This window comes from Sardina pilchardus, chromosome 1 (genome assembly GCF_963854185.1).
Source record: "Sardina pilchardus chromosome 1, fSarPil1.1, whole genome shotgun sequence".
NCBI lineage: Eukaryota > Metazoa > Chordata > Actinopteri > Clupeiformes > Clupeidae > Sardina > Sardina pilchardus.
This window is the reverse complement of record NC_084994.1, coordinates 31196613-31216658: the sequence shown is the minus strand read 5'-3', so window position 1 is coordinate 31216658 and position 20046 is coordinate 31196613. Positions and strand designations below refer to the sequence as shown.

At 39.6% G+C, this 20046-nt stretch overlaps 1 long non-coding RNA gene across 1 annotated transcript; it reads left to right on the top strand.

The window, feature by feature from the left end:
• Window positions 1-369, top strand: LOC134073765 (uncharacterized). Its single transcript, XR_009937281.1, has 2 exons — window positions 1-33; window positions 248-369. It is a non-coding gene; the product is annotated as an uncharacterized LOC134073765 (long non-coding RNA).
• Window positions 370-20046: the final 19677 nt, after the last annotated feature.

The following is a 20046-nucleotide window of genomic DNA, read 5'->3' as shown; positions in this document are numbered from 1 at the left end:
CGCTTTCTCATCCTGTCCTGCCACCCAAGTGAAGTAAGCTATACAGTTTTACATTTGATTTATTTGACTTTTGGTCTAAACATCAATAATAAAAATAACCATATGCCTCTGTAACTGGTGTTACTAGTTCAGGACGAAGTGAAGGTAAATGTCAACATGCTTAAATGCCTTTGTCTGCTGTAATAAAACCTACCCTCTACCTCAAAAGCTCTCTAATGAAATGTACATTTATGTATCTGCGTTACAGGTTATTCACAAGTGGCTCCAGTCTGGTTTGGGGGTCTACGCTTTCTCATCCTGTCCTGAGTGATTCTTGACATTGAAATTATATCAAAATTTGTCAATAAATGTTCATACTTTTGTCATTAATGTTTGATTTCGGATTTATGTTGAATTGACAGCGAAGCTTGATATTGAATGATAGCAAAATAGCATTAAAACATTGTCTTCCTATTAGGGCTGGGACTCGATTAAAAAAATTTATCTAATTAATTAGAGGCTTTGTAATTAATTAATCGAAATTAATCGCATTTTAATTGTATATAAATATATGACCTGAGAACAGTGAGAAGTATTTTTTTTTCACATGGATTTTTAGTATAGCCTACTATTGGATAATGACTGAATACATAGGCCTAAGCTTAAGCAACAAAAATATTGTTTATTAATAAGTCCAACAGACCAGTGCAATTTTTGCCATAAAGTGTAGCAATACCATATTTACAAATAGTACATTTTCAGAAATTCATGTAGCCTATAGATAGGTAGACCTTCTGTAAACTATAATACTGTGATATCCTGTTAATTGTGTCACCTGTTACCTTGAGTTGAGTTCATGAAATTGTTGTGTCCCTTTAAGGGGAACTGGGGGGCGGAGTTTACGTGTGTGCGTGTGTGCTTGTATGCGGTTCTGAGTGTGAAGTTTCTTTTAGGTCTATGAAAGTTGGACATGGAATTAGGTGCGGTGGATTACTGTTATTTGCGTGAGTTGTGGCTGTAACAGCAACTCGGTTGCTATTTAATAATAAATAAAGCTCAGAGGTTTCCCTCAAGTGTCTGGACTGGAGTATCACAATACTTTGTCCACGCTAGCAGCTAGCTGCTTTATGTTTTGCACTGAGGTGATACCTGTGGTGATACGTCCTTGTTGCATAGGTTGCACACAACCATGCTCTTATCTGCGCTTCCATCCGTTCGTTTTTTGTAACAACATTTCCCATCCACGGGGCCAACCAACGCGGTCACATCAGCTTCTTTGTTCATGTTCACTGTGCCACTGTGGTTTGTTTTGTCTGAACCTTACAGTCTGAACCGAACTACTTGGTGCTCCAGTATAATCGGTCCGTCTGAAACTCATCCAGTGAGAAACGTTCCGCGGTGCAAAAATAAATAGGCATACGATTAAAATGCGTCAATTTTTTTAACGCATTAATGTTTGTGTAATTAATTAATCGTAATTAACGCGCTAAAGTCCCGGCCCTACTTCCTATGCATCAACATCATGACATCTTGACATCAAATAAATGTTGAATTGACATCAAATGCCAACAAAACTTGAATGACATCTTGATGTCAAATAAATGTTGAATTGACATCAAAGCCTGATATTGAATGATATCAAAATAGCATCAAAACATAATCAACCATCATGACATCAAATACATGTTGAATTGACATCAAATCCCGACAAAACATGACATCAAAATAACATCAAAATGACATCAGCAGAGGTCAAAATCTTGACATCAAATTGACATCAGTACATTGACGTCAATATGACTTTCATTCTAGACCTATTTCGTGACGTAATTTTGACATCAATGTTCGATGTCATATTGATGTCAAATTGATATCAAATGTTTCAGTTTAGTTACAGGCACATAATGTCTTCTTTACCAGCTTACTACGACAATGACTTGGTTTGTCTCTTTCTTAGTAGGCTAATAACTAAGTAATTGGGTGGAAATAAGTGATAATGTATTTTACGGCCCTGATGCTGTGTATTTTCCTGGAAATTACCTCCTTGTTTGTCATGTAATTAAACAAAAACAATAAGTAAAGTTTCAAATAATTACCATTTTATTATACTTAAAATGAAATATTCCCAATATTTTTGCTGTGGTTGGCACAGGGCTTAGCACAAAAGACCTGTGCGTGCCACAAAGTTCAACATTGCCAAAAATATCCAAATTTAATTTGAATTTCTATGGTAACATGGTTACTGGTTAGCGCATCGGGCTTGTAACCGGAGGGTTGCCGGTTCGATCCCCGACCAGTCCACCACGGCTGAAGTGCCCTTGAGCAAGGCACCTAACCCCTCACTGCTCCCCGAGCGCCGCTGGTTGGGCAGGCAGCTCACTGCTCTGGGTTGTGTAATTCACCTCACTGTGTGTTCACTGTGTGCTGTGTGTTCACTAATTCGGTTAAATTGGGTTAAATGCAGAGAACTGAATTTCCCTCACGGGATCAAAAAAGTATATATTACCCAGGGGGCAAAACCCCCTATTTTAGGGAAATCAGACATGGGCTGCTGTAAAAGGTTGTCATACAAAAATAAAATCTAGGGTGTCCCAGGATCACAACCTGGGTGGCCAACCCGGTCAATAAGCTGCTGTTTGTGTTTTATCACCCTCTTTATGCCCCATTATAAGTCTATGGACGAATATATTATGGGGTGAATAGGGTAAAAATTTTAACAAATAGATATTCCCACAAAAATTCCTCAGATGATTACTCACTGTAAGATAATACTTTTTTGTATTGCAAGTTTTCTGAAATACTTTATACATTCATGTAGATGAACCATTATCTAATGTAATATGCAAAATGTGCATACATTTATAGCCTTGGACTTGGGGGGCTTAAAGTGCACCTCTATCAACCCAACAAACTTTTTGTGAAAGATCTGGCTATGCTGAATATAAAAATTAATGTCAACACGGGACAATTTTGGGTTACACTAACCTAAAGCTACATGGGTGTTCATTGAGAATCAATGCATTACAATACAATGCAAATACTATAGAGAGATGCATTGTCCAATATTGTGGAAGAAGGTGAGACTCGTCATAGCACATATTAAATCATATCTACAGGGTGTAAGATCCTAGAAAATATATAGGTTAGGCTCAGCCTAGGCTGTTTCCTACTGTATTTACCCATAAGGTACAGGCCAAACATTGATAATTTGGCTATTGCGTACATTTAAGTGTATGATGCCTCATTTACATACTTGTACATGATATTTAAAAAAAAACTTGCGATACAAAAAAGTATTGCCTTAATGTAAATAATCATCTGAGGAATTTTTGTAGGGATATCTATTTGTTAAAATTTTTACCCTATTCACCCCATAATATATTCGTCCATAGACTTATAATGGGGCATAAAAAGGGCGATAACACACAAACAGCAGCTTATTGACCGGGTTGGCCACCCAGGTTGTGATCCTGGGACATCCTAGATTTTATTTTTGCATGACAACCTTTTACAGCAGCCCATGTCTGTAAAACCCCCTTTGCCCCCTGGGTATATTCTAAATTCTATTCTAACAAGGGATTGTTACCATAGAAATTACCATACAATTACCACCTTATTAGTGAGCCGTAATGTAAAGTGTTACCCAAGAGTGTCTTTTACTACACACTGTTAAGCATGTTATTAAATGCTGTGTTCTTAATTTAAAAGCATAATTCCTAAATTAACTCTCATCTGTAAATCATGCGTATACACAATTATGTTAGTTTGTTCATAGCAAATACGCGCATCTGTTTTATATTTCTGAATTTATAGCTACAATTAGCCTGATTACCATCGACTTTCAAAGGCTCTGCGAGACTTTAGTCTGACCAACAGCCTGTGCTAACACGGTTTCTCCAAGCGCTGGTTGACCCGCCTCCTTTAAGTGCCTCGATTTGCTACTGGTCGATGTCAGAAAGCGGTTTGCCGAGTTTAAACCAAAAACAACACTCTTTCCTCTGCCTTGAACACGCCTCTACTCAGAGCCGTTGGAGCTGCTCAAAGTTGATTGGTTCTAGACCAAAGGGGGCAGTTACGCAGATTTCGGGAACTCAGAAATCCTTCCCGATTAGCAGTTGACCAGACCAGCGACAGCAAAAGCCGAAGGTGTTACGTCACTGGGAGGGCGTGCCAGGCTAAGCTACAATAGCAATGGGCAGGGGTAATGTAGTGGATAAGGCATTGGGCAAGCATGCTGTAAGCCTCAGAGTTGGGGGTTCAATCCCTGGGTGCCACCATTGTGGCCTTGCTCTTTAATTTCATTGATAGTGTAAGTCTCTTTGGATGAAAGTGTCTGCTAAATAAATAAATGCAACTGTAACCTTTATAACTCATTTGTAAATATGTAGCAAGGCATTTACAGTCCTCACTTTAGATGAGCTCACAAATAGAGTTAATCATGAATTACAGTATGATAATTAACATAGGAGTAATACTTTACAAATGATGATCAAAGCATTTACTAATAGTTTGTAACTGGTTCATATAGGGAGATGATTTCATTAATAAATGGTTGTTTCATTATTTATAAGGTATAAACCATGTATTTATAAACATTTGTTTTATTTGCTATGAACAAACCATTCATCATTTTGTGAACAAATGCTTTACTGATGATGAATTATGCATGAACAATAAATTACTAATGATGAACAAACCATTAACTAAGTAAGGGATAATCAACGACGCGCCGTGCGTTTATAGGAAAATAATGCACGTTCGAAGTGGTAATAAGGACCCGACGCCGCAGGCGGAGGGGACTTTACACTTTGATAAGTGCATTATTTTCCTATAAACTCCCAGGGCGCGGAGTTGATAATCCCGCTTATACCACTGCTACTATCACTTTCGTTTATATTGCCGCTGTCTTAGATACAATGTTGTTGTTTTTACCATTGCATTGACATTGGCGAATTAATATTCAAGTGTAATAAGCCCAAAAGTAGGGAACTACTTCATAGCCGTGCGGTATATAGAAAAATAATGCACGTTCCAAACAGCGCATCACAATAGGAAATTTTACCAAGCAGTGGTATAATAGGTAACAAATGCTTAATAAATGATGAATTGTGTGTAGTTATTATAAAGTGTTACCAAACTTTTCACTCCTCCAGAATTGTCATAGGTGCCCTGGTGACCTCCCTCACCAGTCTTCTTTTTGTACAGTCACTCAGTTTGTGGTGACGGCCTACTCAAGATTTTGCACATCGGCCATGTTCCTTATATTCCTTAATGAAGGATTTCACTGAACTCCAGGGGATGTTCAATCACTTGATTCCCCAGATTTATACATTTCAATATCCTTTTCTCAAAGTTATTTAGAGTTTTTTGTTGTTTTCATGATGGAATTGTAGGCAAGAATACTATGCAACCACTTATTCTGTATTATATACTTTCTCATTAATTAGTATTGCTTTGTAGAAATCTGCTTTCACTTTGAAATTAAAGAGGGTTTTTTGTTAATATTTGTAAAAAAAAAAGGGAAAATTAAATTGACCAAAATTTGATTCATGAAAGCAAACATCCAAGGGGGTTTAGTCACTGTATCGCTATATGATTTTACACATCTTTTGAGATATGTACTGTATATACTGTACATATGTTTTAAGGTGCAGAATAGTCGAACACTAACTGTCAGAGATGTGAATGACCACTGGCCTGTCTTTGACAAAGAGGAGTACAGGGCCAATGTGCCAGAGGTAAAGGAAATGCAGAGTACACGCTTCATTATACTCCTACTACCACTCTATCTACTGTTACTGTATGTTACTGTATTCTTATCTCCTCGATGAGACTTTATCTGTAGGTAAGGTTGTGGTTCAGGTGAACGCAGTAGATGAAGATTTCAGTGAAGCCAACAGACACATCACCTATAGCATTCAGGTGAGTCTACCTTTATTACGCTTTAATATTGCTTGGTTACTTTTCCCACCATTTTAATACTTTTATGTCACAGGTTTAAATGTGATATTATTGATAGCTAATAATTTTTATATCATGAAACATTTTGATGACATACATTCATGATCAAGGACAATAACTGCTTTTAAAGGTGTTAGGAGGATTCACAATACTGATAATTATACTGAAAATAATGCAATAATACATATCATCCCCTTGGAATTGTACGGTTCTATCTGGGTTGCTGTATTCTGAGATTCTAGTTCTGTGATATTGAGTTTCAAAGTTTTAGAATTGCATAGAATTCTATATAGAAGATACGTAGAGCAATTTAGATATCATGTGCAAAAATGCTTATGAAACACCTCAGCCCAACTTATGAAGTTGATAAGGAATAAGGATACTGTATGTGAATTATTAGAACCTCATATTTATAATAGCATATAGGCTACATTCAATGTTTTCTGTTGTTGTAATGTGCTCAACCCATTTAACTGCATGCATCCATTACACCTCCTTCTAATACATCTCTCATGCCAGGCCACAGAGCACAGCTCCATGTTTGCTGTAGAGCCCTCTAGTGGCAAGGTGTATGTAGCGTCTCCTGCAGGTCAGAGTGGAAATGTGACTCTGCAGGTGATGGCGTCAGACCCACATGGACTCAATGACACAACTACAGTTAAGGTAGATGCAACTGGTAAAAATGAACAAGGAAATAGAATAAAATGATTGATTTATTGAAGATACATACTTAAAAGATTGTAATTTTTTTGTCAGATGTAATTACATTGTCAACCTGTTAATATAAGCTAGTGTATAACAAGATAATAATAATATGGTCTTTGTCAGAAGTCACACTCCTACTGTTCTGACTGGCTGTATGTTATTAATCCGCAGGTGGTGATACTGGAAAGCAGAGATGTTGTGGTGATTTCCCTGAACCAGGAGATTGGCACTGTGCAGAACAAAACCCTCGAGATGAAGGAGTAAGTCATGGCTTTTACTGGATGTAAACTGTAATGCAAATACTGTGGGGTTTGTTCCGATTTGATTCTGGCCAAGCATGGAGAGTATTGTTGTTGTTGTTGTTGTTGTTGTTGTTAGTAGGCCTAGTAGTATTAGTATTAGTATTAGTATTGGTATTATTTAGGGCCCAAACACCGGATGTTCAAGGTGCAAACCCCTATATTTCTGTAAGAATTATTATTAGACTCTTAGACTCAATTAGACTGAAATGTTTCTTTCCTCAAATACTTTTTTTGAGGTGGTTGCCATGGGCACACTGATCAGTCTTTACACTCATTACTCGGTGACATAGGGTTGGCCCATAGCGCCCCCTCAGTTTTGTGTGTAGAGCTATATGTGTGTGTGCTTTGTTTTTTGGTGTGTGTGTGTGTGTATGGATCAAAACCCATTTCTCTCTCTCTCTCTCTCTCTCTCTCTCTCTCTCTCTCTCTCTCTCTCTCTCTCACTCAGAGCTCTAGAGAGGGCCCTGGGCTGGTCTGTAATTATCATCAGTGTGAGTAGCAGCAGAACAAGGTCAACCCTGAGTCGTACCATAGAGATCCACACACTCCAGAGAGAGGACCCTCCCAAGACCTACGTCAGCTTCATGGCCACTGAAATCAATGGAACTAACATCATACCAAAGGACACCGTTCAAACGTAAGAATCTGCCTCCTTATTTATTGAAGAACAATTACAAACAATGGCACACCACAAAAATGTATTGAATCACGTGTATTTTGTGGTATGTGAATCATATGAGTCCATGATGCAGTGCTAATGTGAAAGAGAAAGTTAATCTATATCATTCTTAATGTCAATTGTATAACATATTTTATTTTCCCTCTTTCTTTAATATAATCATGAATTTATTTATTTTTGTTGGTGTTAGTGAGTTTATGATGTCTGTTAGTGAGTTTATTTTGTCATTTTAACAAAATGACAAACTCGATGCAACTCTTGGAAACACTATAATTCAAATCTATGTATCTGTGTGTTTTTGTCTGTTATACATCTCTCTCTCTCTGCAGCAAGCTAGTGGATGACAAGGAGGAGGTTCTGGGGGAGATGCAGCAGGTCTTTGGCCCAGATGTGGACTTTGATGTTGAAAAGGATGATAAGAGTTTGGACATAACCATCCCAGTTATTGTGGGGACAGTAATTGCAGTGGTCTGCATTGCTGGAGCTATTGCTGCTATATTTCTGCGCAAGTAAGTGTTTATACAGTTCTCTAGAAAGTTTGCACACTTTCTATAAAAGAAAAATAATAGCTTGGGTCTTTGTATTTCAGAGGTTCAATTAAAACGATGTACATGATGTACTGTAAGTGCAGCCTTTTCATCTGTCAGTGTTCAAATGTATTTTTGCCCATTGGACTCAGACAGAGTGAAGCCCATTTCTTCCTTCCTGGATACCTTGGCAAACTTGAAGGAGAATTCTGGCGATTTTTCACATAGATCTCTGTTTCTGAGGTCATTGAGCACTGTAAAATCCGGGAAGTTAACATACTGTAACTCAAATTAGTTGAGTAAACCGATTGCCTTGAACCATTAGAGTTTGGTAACTCATTTTATTTATGTATTGTTTTTTATGTTGGCATAACTTAAAGGAGTCAAGTAAACTTTGCTAATTGTATTCACCTAATTTCAACTTGAGTGAATTATTTGCTTTCCTCTCATTTCAATTAAGTCATCATGACAAGTAAGAATTATGTATACAAGAAGAAATGTATAATGTACTCAAAAGCGTGAGCTGTTTCTAGGGATTATGGGTAAATGCTGCTTTGTATTTGTTCTCTTAGCTGTTAATTGTGGCTTCTCAAGATATGTGCACTGTTAAACAGGTGATGGGCAAATATTGTGTTGATGATTTTCAGAATATGGTTAGAAATACTATTAAGGAGAAGCCCATTCTCAAAATATAAAGTAGATTTTACAAAATATTGAAGTTCTCTTTCTCTTGGCTTAATGCGATGTTGATTGCTTTCTCAATTTGACTTTGACCTAGTCACTTGAAAGTGTCACAAAGTTGGGTAACCCAACGGTGTGATTGAGCTTTTTATTGTCCGTCTGCATTGTCTCTTTAAAGGTTGGGTATGGAATTCGCAAAAAAATCGCAAAAAAGATTTTGAAAATACACATCTCAATAGTCCCACCCTCCATTCGAAGAACATGGACACGCATTCATGAACGAGCGAGAATTCAGATGCGCAAGAGTGAGCCAGGCTAGGCACTCTGTATAAAATGAAATGTCAGCCTGGCATCTGTACAGCACTATATGAGCTTTAGTCTCCATACAATCGCTCACATCGAGCTGTGAAATGATGCTAGCGGATCAAGAATATAATTGGTTAATTTTAGCCCTGCCAGTTCCACAGATGATTGAAGTGTTTAGTTTCTATATCAGTGCTTCCAACTCAGTGGCTGTAAGTGGGTTAGGAATAGGATTTTGCAAAAATTGCCAAAAAAGCTAATTCCATACCCTACCTTTAAGTAAGTAAGTAAGTAGGCCTAAGTAAAATGTTACTTACTTACTTACTTACTTACCTTTAAGGGGGATATACAGACGTATTATGCATGTTTACACTGAACGACTATATTACCCATCTAATGGTCAGGATATAAAGTTCAGAAGTAAGTAGAGGCTTTTTTTGTTTAAATTTCTATGAAATGAATAGGACTACTTCAGAATGGTTGTGAAACATAATATTTTTACCATGGTGGCACTGGCCATTGTCATACATATATGCTCAGTTACATCTGTCAAGAGCATTACATATCATTTAAGACTTTAACCTCAATCCACAGGGCAAGTGTGTTGTGGATAGTCATCTGCTTGATGGTGTGTGGCATCAATGTAAATAACATAATAACATGACAGCTATGTATTAAATATAGTTTAATTACATATCGCATTTTTTAGATTCAATTTCAGTAAAGATTAATACTGTATGTGATAATGTGTTAAGAATACTATGGACAGTGGCATTCTGGGAAATGAAATGTGTGGTCAGCCATTTTTCCTTGTGAACGTAATTCTTACTTGTCATGATGACTTAATTGAAATGAGTGGAAAGCAAAGTTCACAGAGTATAGTTTTAGTTTACTTGACTCTTTAAAGTTATCCCAACACAAAATACACATGTACTAACGCCTCACCTGAATGACTTATTTACACTTAAATTAAATGAGCTATACCAAACTAAAATGGTTCAAGGCAAGTATTGTCGGTATGACAAAATGAAAACAACTGATACTCCCTAGCTCGAGTTACTGCAGACAATAGCTAGAGCTGCCAGGTAGTTACAGCACTACACTCTGGGGCAGATGTACTAACGCTTTTGTGCCCACTTCAGGCGTATTTGTTTCGCAACGTGCGCATAACAAGATGGCGAGGTATGTACAAACAGGCCGCAATGAGGTGAAGCAGACTGCCTGTCGCGGGAGCTGAGAATGGCAAATTGCGCTTTTGCGTCTCATGCATATGGATATGGGAGTGTCAGATGATAGTAGGAGGTTCATGTAAAAAGATGGGAGGAGAAGCGTTAAATGCGCCTAATTATGTATTCCCCTGTATGTACTAAAACTGCCCGTGAAAGCGCACATCTATTTTGCGCCTAAATATTTCCGGCTTGTAAAAGCAGGTGTTAAATGCGGTTTGCGGTTAAATGCATCTATAAGAGAATCTTTCAAAGACAACAGAATCGCTAATTAGACCACCAGTTTTGCATCTTTGTACTACATCAAAGCAACCTCAACTTTCGTTGGCTTTTCGTCTTACTTTCACTTTCATGCCATTCGCTTAAACTTTCCTACTTGTTAGATTTGATAAATCTTCCATAGCCTACGTGCACAAGTAAGCCTAGTTTGAGTAGAACTACTGCTCTTCATTATCTTCCTGCTTGTTGACATTATTTAAGCATTGTATTATTTCATGATCGCTAAATGTTGGATTCCTTTTAATGTTGTCATCAGTTAACTTAATTCAACTGCGCTTCTGATTGAAGTGTCCTTCAGTTGTTAACCTTCGTTAATTGCGTTAGGGGGCGGAGAAAGGCGCAGATTACCCAACGAATTTCAGGATTGGTAAACAGGACGTATGCTGAAGTATCACAGCGTGGGCTTTCTGCGTGTTGGCCATGGCGCAAATAACGTTACGTTCGCTAATCTACGTACATCTGGCCCTCCATGTATTCAGTAGGCTACTTTAAGACCTGAAACATCTAGGCCTACAGTATGTGAAAAATTGCCAGCATTTTCAAGTAATTTTGCTCATGTGTTGTGTGTGCAGCCATGATTGGGATCTGTATTTGTAGAGCCATTGGTCAACACTAGTGGGCAAGCGAGTACAGCAGATATAGCTTTACCTCCATGCTTAGGTCTTACTCTTAGTTGTTTTATCACCCTTGCTGAAATACCTGTGCCACATATAAACATTGCCTTGACATGGTTGTCATGGTTGAAGATATACATATATACTGTATTTCTACATATGTGTTTGTGCGTGTGTGTGTGTGTGTGTGTGTACTTATTAATTTATTTTAACTTTTCAGAAAACTATCAAGTGGACAGGACAAAACAGACTCAAACCCTATGAACACTGTTAAAGGAACAGGAGACGACGACTCTATGGGAGGAAAACCAGATTTCGGAACAGGAGACGACGACTCTATGGGAGGAAAACCAAATTTCTGAACAGGAGACGACGACTCTATGGGAGGAAGACCAGATTTCGGAACAGGAGACGACGACTCTATGGGAGGAAGACCAGATTTCGGAATAGGAGACGATGACTCTATGGGAGGAAAACCAGATTTCGGAACAGGAGACAACGACTCAATGGGAGGAAAACCAGATTTCGGAAGGGGGGATATAGACTCTAGGGAAGACAATACATAAGTTTTGGTGTAACAGTAGCCAGTAACTACAAAGCAATGAAGTGAGTAAGCCCATCCCCACATTAATCTGGGCATACACTGTGCAATTTTTTCAATCGCGGTATTCAGCTGCTGCTCATACTGTACGAGTGAATTTGCAGGGGCAGCTCACGATTCCTGGTCTCACACTACACGATCCGATGGTCAGATGCGATTTGACTGCTCACACTGTACGTCCATATCCAACTCGTCAGACTCTTTTATCTGGAACTTTATCAGCTGTGCTGCCATGCGGCTCCGTGTTGTCTAATTGCTTTCAGTGTTGCCAGGTCACGTGAGGAGAAATACGCAGCAGGTCTCTGAAAATAAGCCATAAAGACACAACCCCAAAAAGTTATAGCATCCCCTCCCCGAACCCCTGTTACATTTCTGGGCTGGTCATAGAGGAGCCTACAGGAGGGCGCACTCACACTAGGTACGTTTCACCCGTACCATACTGGAGCACGGTGGCAATCGGACTTAATTGTCAAACTCAGGAAACTCCACTATGCCTCCGGCTTGTCCATTAATTATGTATTTCAGGATATTTTGACAGGCGTTATCACTTATGATGTATCATATGAATCAGGTCTGCTTCCAACAGAGCCTATGCCCCTGTTAAATCGCCTACTACAGGTGCAACATACATTGCAGTGAGTTTGAGTCCACTGTGCGGGAACAGTGTTTGTCAATTAAGTCCGATTGCCACTGATCAACTGAATAGATTTCCCAATGACACCATCAATTGAGATTGAGAATGGGTGTGGCAAAGTTTCATTGACTTCCGACTTCCAGCAGGGGCATAACTTAACCTGACTCTCGCCAGATCCTTGTAGTTCGCTGAGCTTCACACAAGGATCTGGGAGTTCTCGATAGGAGATGTATTTCTGAAGGTGGGGCCTTGTAAAAAAATCCTTGCATGTGATTTGATAAACCACTTGTCCGTTATCTTGAATGACGTGCTAGGCTACTTCAAGCTCTTGCCAAACCCGGTCGGAAGAAGAGTGAAAACATCCTTGCCACCAATAAATGCCTTCAAAACCATTCTCTGTTCATCTTTTAAAGAATGAATACTCGATAGATTCGACAAAACGGTTGAAATAGCCGAATCAATGTCAGCACAAGACTCCTCGCTGCGTGCCACCATTGTTGTTTGAATCAAGCACTCGCTTTGGCGCTCCAGATTGGTTCATCATTTTTTGCTCCCTGGAAGGAGTTTGGATTGCCCTCGAGCCCAGACCCTTGTGTGGAGCTCAGCGAAACGCCTCTGGTGGAGCATGGCGGAACTACAAGGGTCTGGCGAGAGTCAGGCTAGGCATAACTAGCAGTGACATTAAACTTAAAAATCAGTTCATTAAACTCATAGGAAAATGTGTCAGAAGTACACCAGTCTTGTAAACAAAGGTTTTAAACGCAGTTGCTTTCTCACTTCCAAAGAAATACCCATCCATCCATGTATTTGCACACCGGTGTTTTAGGGACATTGGAAATGTGTTTCAATGACCTCTTGGGCAGATGGGCCAGGAGAATCCCAAATGTATCACTAATCCCAGATTAGAAAATAGTATTTGTTTTGTAGGGTATAAAAAGGCAGTGCAGTAATAGACATTTCCAGTGAGCTATGGCTTTCCACCAATTAGTGTTATTGAAAAATTCTTCTTCTCTTGTGATATTCCCTAAACTTTCAAGTTTAAGAGTAATAAGAGATGTAATTTACTTTTCTTATTATCATTTTCACTAGGTCAACATACAGTTATCACTGCAATCAGGAACCTGTTTTCTTGTAAATGTGAATGTAATACTGTGTCTTAAGTCTGGCTATCGCAGTTGGGCTATCACCATACTAATTTTTTTTAAGATTGAACATTAGTCTGGGAAGTCTGCCCTTTATTTCTACTGCACAAGAGGCCTAATCAATGGGCATAGTTCAAATGATTCCGTACGCTTAGATAGTCCTTCAACCAATCAGTCCAACGATCAGAGTGCGCCTGCTGGATAAGCCAGTTTGTGATTGGAACCAGCAAACATGGACAGGAAGCAGGAGAGATAAATGTGTAGGTTTCCAGCCTGAGCTGGCAGATCCGGCTGGGTTTATACAGCCTACCATGTCTTTGCATTCCAGTATTATGTTACAAATGAATAGGCATATACAGTATAATAAATTAGCTGAATGTCATATAACTGTCCACAGCTGTCTACAGCAAGTTGTTGGTCCCTAGATTTTGGAGTGCTTCACATCAGCACTTCATAGTCCAGTTAAATCAGACCTCCCAGTGAACACAGTAGGCAGGCTAACAGACCAAAACAAAATCTATGGAGACTCTTTTGATAGGATGGCCCTACATGACATCTAGAGTGGCTTGTTTTTGGTGGGAATATGATTTGACCTCGGTCCAATCAAACCTGTGGTCAAGTGGGCTTTCAATGTGGCAGACTACACAAATGACTTATCATTGCCAGCTGTGACATGTTTGGTTCTAGGTCATTATCATGCTTATGTAACACCAAAACTGTAATATAATTTCAAAGTTGTGCTTGGATCAGTGTCATGTTTTTAAGGTTATGTATATGTTGTAACATACATATAGAAAATAAAGTTGTTATTTTTATCACCTCTGTTTGACTGTAATGTTTTGAGTAAGGCACGGTCATCCTCTGGCTTTGCTGAAGTATCTTGTCATATATCACTTTAATAAGCCTCCTTTTACAGGTTTCATTTTAACTAAGGGGTTATAATGACCGGCGCTAGAGTAGCATCATACAGTCATTGTCAAAATTGTTGGCACCCCATGCTAAAGTTGACTAAAAAGAGGAATATAAAATCATCTTTAGGGCCCGAGCACCGAGGTGCGGCCACTGAAAGTGGCTGCACCGTAGGTGCAAGGCCCTATTGTTTTTGCTCAGATTATTATTATTATTATTAGGGCCCGAGCACCGAGGTGCGGCCACTGAAAGTGGCTGCACCGTAGGTGCAAGGCCCTATTGTTTTTGCTCAGATTATTCTTCTTATTAGGGCCCGAGCACCGAGGTGCGGCCACTGAAAGTGGCTGCACCGGAGGTGCAAGGCCCTATTGTTTTTGCTCAGATTATTCTTATTATTAGGGCCCGAGCACCGAGGTGCGGCCACTGAAAGTGGCTGCACCGTAGGTGCAAGGCCCTATTGTTTTTGCTCAGATTATTAGGGCCCGAGCACCGAGGTGCGGCCACTGAAAGTGGCTGCACCGTAGGTGCAAGGCCCTATTGTTTTTGCTCAGATTATTATTATTATTATTATACTTCTATTCCTCTTACTCTTAACTTTTTCGCCCTTTTTCACCAACTTGACATGCACTAAAACTCTTGTAATTTGGCATCTAGATGTGGAATTGTTAACTGTACTTAGAGACAAAGGTTTGGCCTAGGGTGTGGCTCAGGGACTGTATAGCGCCACCTAGCGCGCCGTCTACTGTGGTTGACGCATACATTCACGGAAATGAACCAAATTTGGTGGACATGTGTGTTGTATTATTCTGAACAAGTTTTACATTTAAACTATATAGTGAATATTAAAAGAATTTGAATTATGTGAGATTTTCTGATTTTTGCACATCATGTATTTTGAAATACTTCTCCTAGACGGTTTATCGAAACTATGTCATTTCAGCAGTAAAATGATCTTGAGGGGTTGCCCAAGAGAAATTGCGACCTGATTTTTGAATTTCAAAAGTATATTGAAATGGCGAAGGTTTGAATCCAGGCGTCTTGTAAAAGAAACAGGAAGTTGGCGTTATAGGCAGAAAACAGTGACTAATTTGGATCAAATTAAGTGGAGTATTAGTTAGTGTGTTTGTAGTCACAGTCATATACAAGTTTTGATGTGGCATTAATTCTGTCACTCAATAGTGTATTAATGATCGTGGTTGACACATAGTTTTACCTAAAATATTATGAAGTGAGTTTACAAATATTAATACTCATATGAACCTATGCTGAAATTTTGGCGTTAGCCACATTAACAGAAAGTGAGTTATTCAGGTTTTCATATGACTATGGTCTCTCCTATCCGCTCCTTTCTGCCCGCGCGTGTTACACACAGAACTACTGTCTTAGCCCCATGACCCCCCTCTCTCCCAGCTGGATGTCTCTCTAATAGGGATGTAACGATACACTCAACTCACGATTCGATATGGATCACGATTTTTTGTTCACGATACGGTTTTATCACGATTTTTTTTTTATATTGATGCTGTTTGAAGAGGTTGCTCTAAAGAAAATCAAATTGCACCACTCCCTCTGCTTCCAAAGTATTACGTACACCTCTCCTCTTAAAATAAATGGCAGGCCCTACTCTGCCCTGCAAAGCAAAAAGGCAGTAACTATGCAGAGTGCAAACTGAAAAAAAAAAAAACATTTTAAAGTTATGCTGTTGCTTAGCCTTATGGTTGTAGTTAATGTAGCAGTTATTGGAGGTTTTTTTTTTTTTTTTACTTTACATTAGCTTATTTTTAGTACTTATCAGTCTTCATAACAACTTTAATGTCATGACAATTATAATAACTAATTTTCGACCAAAAATGCAGTTAGGCCCTACTGCCTTTCTGCTTTGTAGGGCAGTACTGTTATATGCAACATCATTATAGTTGTTCAAGTGCACACACTAAATGGAGAGATTAAAATTCAGACTGTGCCTTTAAATAGGCAACTTTTCCCATCTATCAGCACAATGCTACTGTAAGCCATTTCCACTAAAACAATCAGCTCAATATTATGTGCAAGACTGATGTTTACCAAGCATGCATACGTGTTAATCTCATCATATGTTCTGATGTAGCCTACATGGGGCGCACGGAGGTGACCGGCGGGACAAACGCGAAATGACAAGGTGTTAACTAAACAATTGAGTAGACCTAAGGTCGACAGGCTTTGTGGTTAAAACGATGAAAACCAGTAGGTTAGTCTGTCACAGCTAACTTCGTTCAAGCACAGTAGCTTAGTTTACACGCGCAGAAATTAAAAGTCAATATCAGCATCACAAGATTGCTGTCATTATCGGAAAATCCAGACACGTCAAACTGGACGCGAACGCGTGGCAAAAACAAAACAACTTCATAAATGATGTCTTTTTCAAACCTTGAAAACACCACATTAAAATCCAAGCATTTTCAAGGATTTCAAGCACCCATACGAACCCTGACACACACACTCTAGTTCAGGGGTGGCCAACCAGTCTAGCATGAAGAGCCAAAAAAAAAATCCACAAAAGTCAAAAGAGCCGCACAACAAAAAAGGCGTCCATACTACAACAGCACAACATTAGGCCTACAGTTATAGCTCCTTTGTTTTTCATTTAAAGTAAGACACTTGGCAGATGCTCAATGATCATTGATAAATGATCATTGGAAAATGAAAAAAGATCAGACACACATCAAATCCCCCCTCACTGAATGACTTATAGGCATGAGCAGTGCTCCAACACCTGATAATGCAATGTCAAGTGTTCAGTTAACTTTTAAAAAGAAAATAAACAAAAAGAAAACGAGTGACTGACGTCTATAGCCATTACCAGCCTACTTGCAAAAGTATGTAGGAAATGTTCAGGTTTGAAGCTTTATGAATCCGTGGTATACCAAGTACCAAACTAATTTGTAGGCTAGAAACATATCACCTCCGCAAATGAGGTTATGTTTTCATCGGGGTTTGTCTGTTAGTTAAGCAAGATGTTAAGCGGACGCCCGAGATGTTAAGCAGGATGCGCGAGGCGGAGTTTTGCGATCTCAGAGTGCTTTTGTTTTGATTACTTTGACATATTAACCAGAGGGGTTATGCTACAAAACGATAAATGGTCCTTTTCAATGGCACGTGTTCCTTCTACTTACGATTAGCTTCAGGGTATTCCTGATTGCAACAGCATTAAACCTGGCTGAAGAATAAACACGTCTGCTTCATTTTGGCCAATTCCTATCCATATCATGACGGTACAATTATTGTTAACTATTAATAATTACTTTTGGCAATAGGCTACTATCAAATTCTGAAATTATTTTTTATTTACCGGAAATAAAGGCTATTTCAAAAGGAAAACGTTTAGGTCCGAGGAGAAGTGAGAACATCAGTTGAGCAGCCGTGAGCCGCACGAGAGGAGGCAAAGAGCCGCATGTGGCTCGCGAGCCGCGGGTTGGCCACCGCTGCTCTAGTTCAAAGTTGTTGCCTACCGTCGTCTTCCCTCGTTCTGTGCCCCGTAGCCTACCTAGTGACATAAGTCACGTGACTCATCGCGATTCATTTTTTCTATCAACCGGTGCGAATCGTCACGCATTTGTATCGATTTTTATTCGTGTCACGATGCATCGTTACATCCCTACTCTCTAACCTCCCCCGCTTGCTACACAGAAGCCGTTTACTGACTGCACAGATAGCCGGCGATGCACGGGCTTTTAGCCGGCTAGTCCCGATTGTACTCACTGATAGCCGGCTAATCGCCGAGGTGATTTACGCTGCCAATTGTCCTCCCCTGAGGGTACACATATCGCCGGGGCGACTGCAGTGAGCACGCGAACCGGCTATGCGGCGGCTAGCTGAGACATGGGCGGAGCTGTCAACAACGAGAGTTGTGCACACACTGCTGAAAGACTTAAAATCAGCAAACAGCTGACTGACTGTATGCTGAGCACAGCTGTCAGATCATCATCATACTGTTCACATATTAACACTGGTCCTTGTGGTCCATCTAGCACACTGTTCTTTCAAATGTCAATTAAATCGCCAAACATCTCAGCATTTATTTATTAGGCTAATTGCTAACATATTGGGAAAACATAGCCATCCTGCTTTATCTAGCTACAGCCAGGATAAATTAGCTAGACCTTGGCTAGCTTGCTTAAATAACCATTGACAACGTATTTCGTTAAAGCATGTAGGCTAGGCCTATATCATACCCACCCTAAGGTTTAAGAAACATAACAACGTTGTCCAATTTTAGTTTAATGCATTTTTCTGAATTGGAGAGGTCTCCTTATGAGGGTATAGGCTCTGCATTTTAAATGGCTAATCGCTAGTCGCGATTAGCATCGTTGGTTTAAACTTTGCAGAGCTGTTTTGTTATCACAAAAATACTGATTGTAACTGCTGTTAGGAAGACAGTTTGGAACCTGGCAGACGTGAGGCAGTGAAAGGTATAATGCATAGTCCAAGCGGAATGAGTGGAGAGTTGATATTGTGACGAGGCAAGAATTACTCTGTTAGGAAATGTTTATTACCAGATGAATATGAGGAATGACATTACATGGAAGTGGCCTGTTTAAGATCCCCGTGGCTATATCCCACAACATGTGTGGCATCCCGTAACATAAACCCCTTATCCCACAACACATCAGCTGGTCTAGTACACCTATATAATGCGTAACCGTCAACTATCTTATGACAACAGGCTGCTTAACCATCTTAGCCGTAGGCTACATTTCCCCCTTGCATGAACGTAACACAAGCATATCCGAGCCGCGCTACAATATTGTGTCACATCGAGCTAGCAAGTCTAGCTAGCCACAAACAACAGTGCATACCAGACTGTATAGAACAGGTGCATACTGCATAGCTACTATTAATAACACTTTTTTACGGTCAGTGAATAGCACCGAGTGAAAATCAATGTTTGCTTTATATCTAGTGACAGTGGTGATGTCGTCAGTTTGGATAAGTAGAGTAAACTTAGTCAGAAGATCTAGAAATATCAAACGGAGGAGCAGAGAACTTGACAGAGAGCTGCACCGCTGTTTTGAGAATGACAGTAGTGTCCCGAGACTTCGACGCCTATGTTGTTGTACGTCACTGTTCAACTTCACACCCAGTTCTTACATGTTTACGCCTACACCGAGGCGGCTTTGGAATATCGCGCCTCTTGTCCTCACTGACCTAGCCGGGGAATGGCCGGTTAAACCTAGCCGCGGATGAGGCGGCGTTCAGTCAGTTAACGGCTAGAGACTCAGACACAGACACAGACACAGACACACACACACACACACACACACACACAGAGTCAAGAATGACAGTGTGATGCAAAGTAAAAGGTAAAGAAAAGATCATGTGTATGAAGATTTTACTCAGGTTAAGTCATTTTTGTGATTGAATTGGGGAGTGACTAAGTCAGACCCAAGTTCTAATCCTCGTAAAAATGCTTGGTTGGAATGGCATGTAATAACCAGAATACAGTAAAGTCATGTATTTTGAAACAC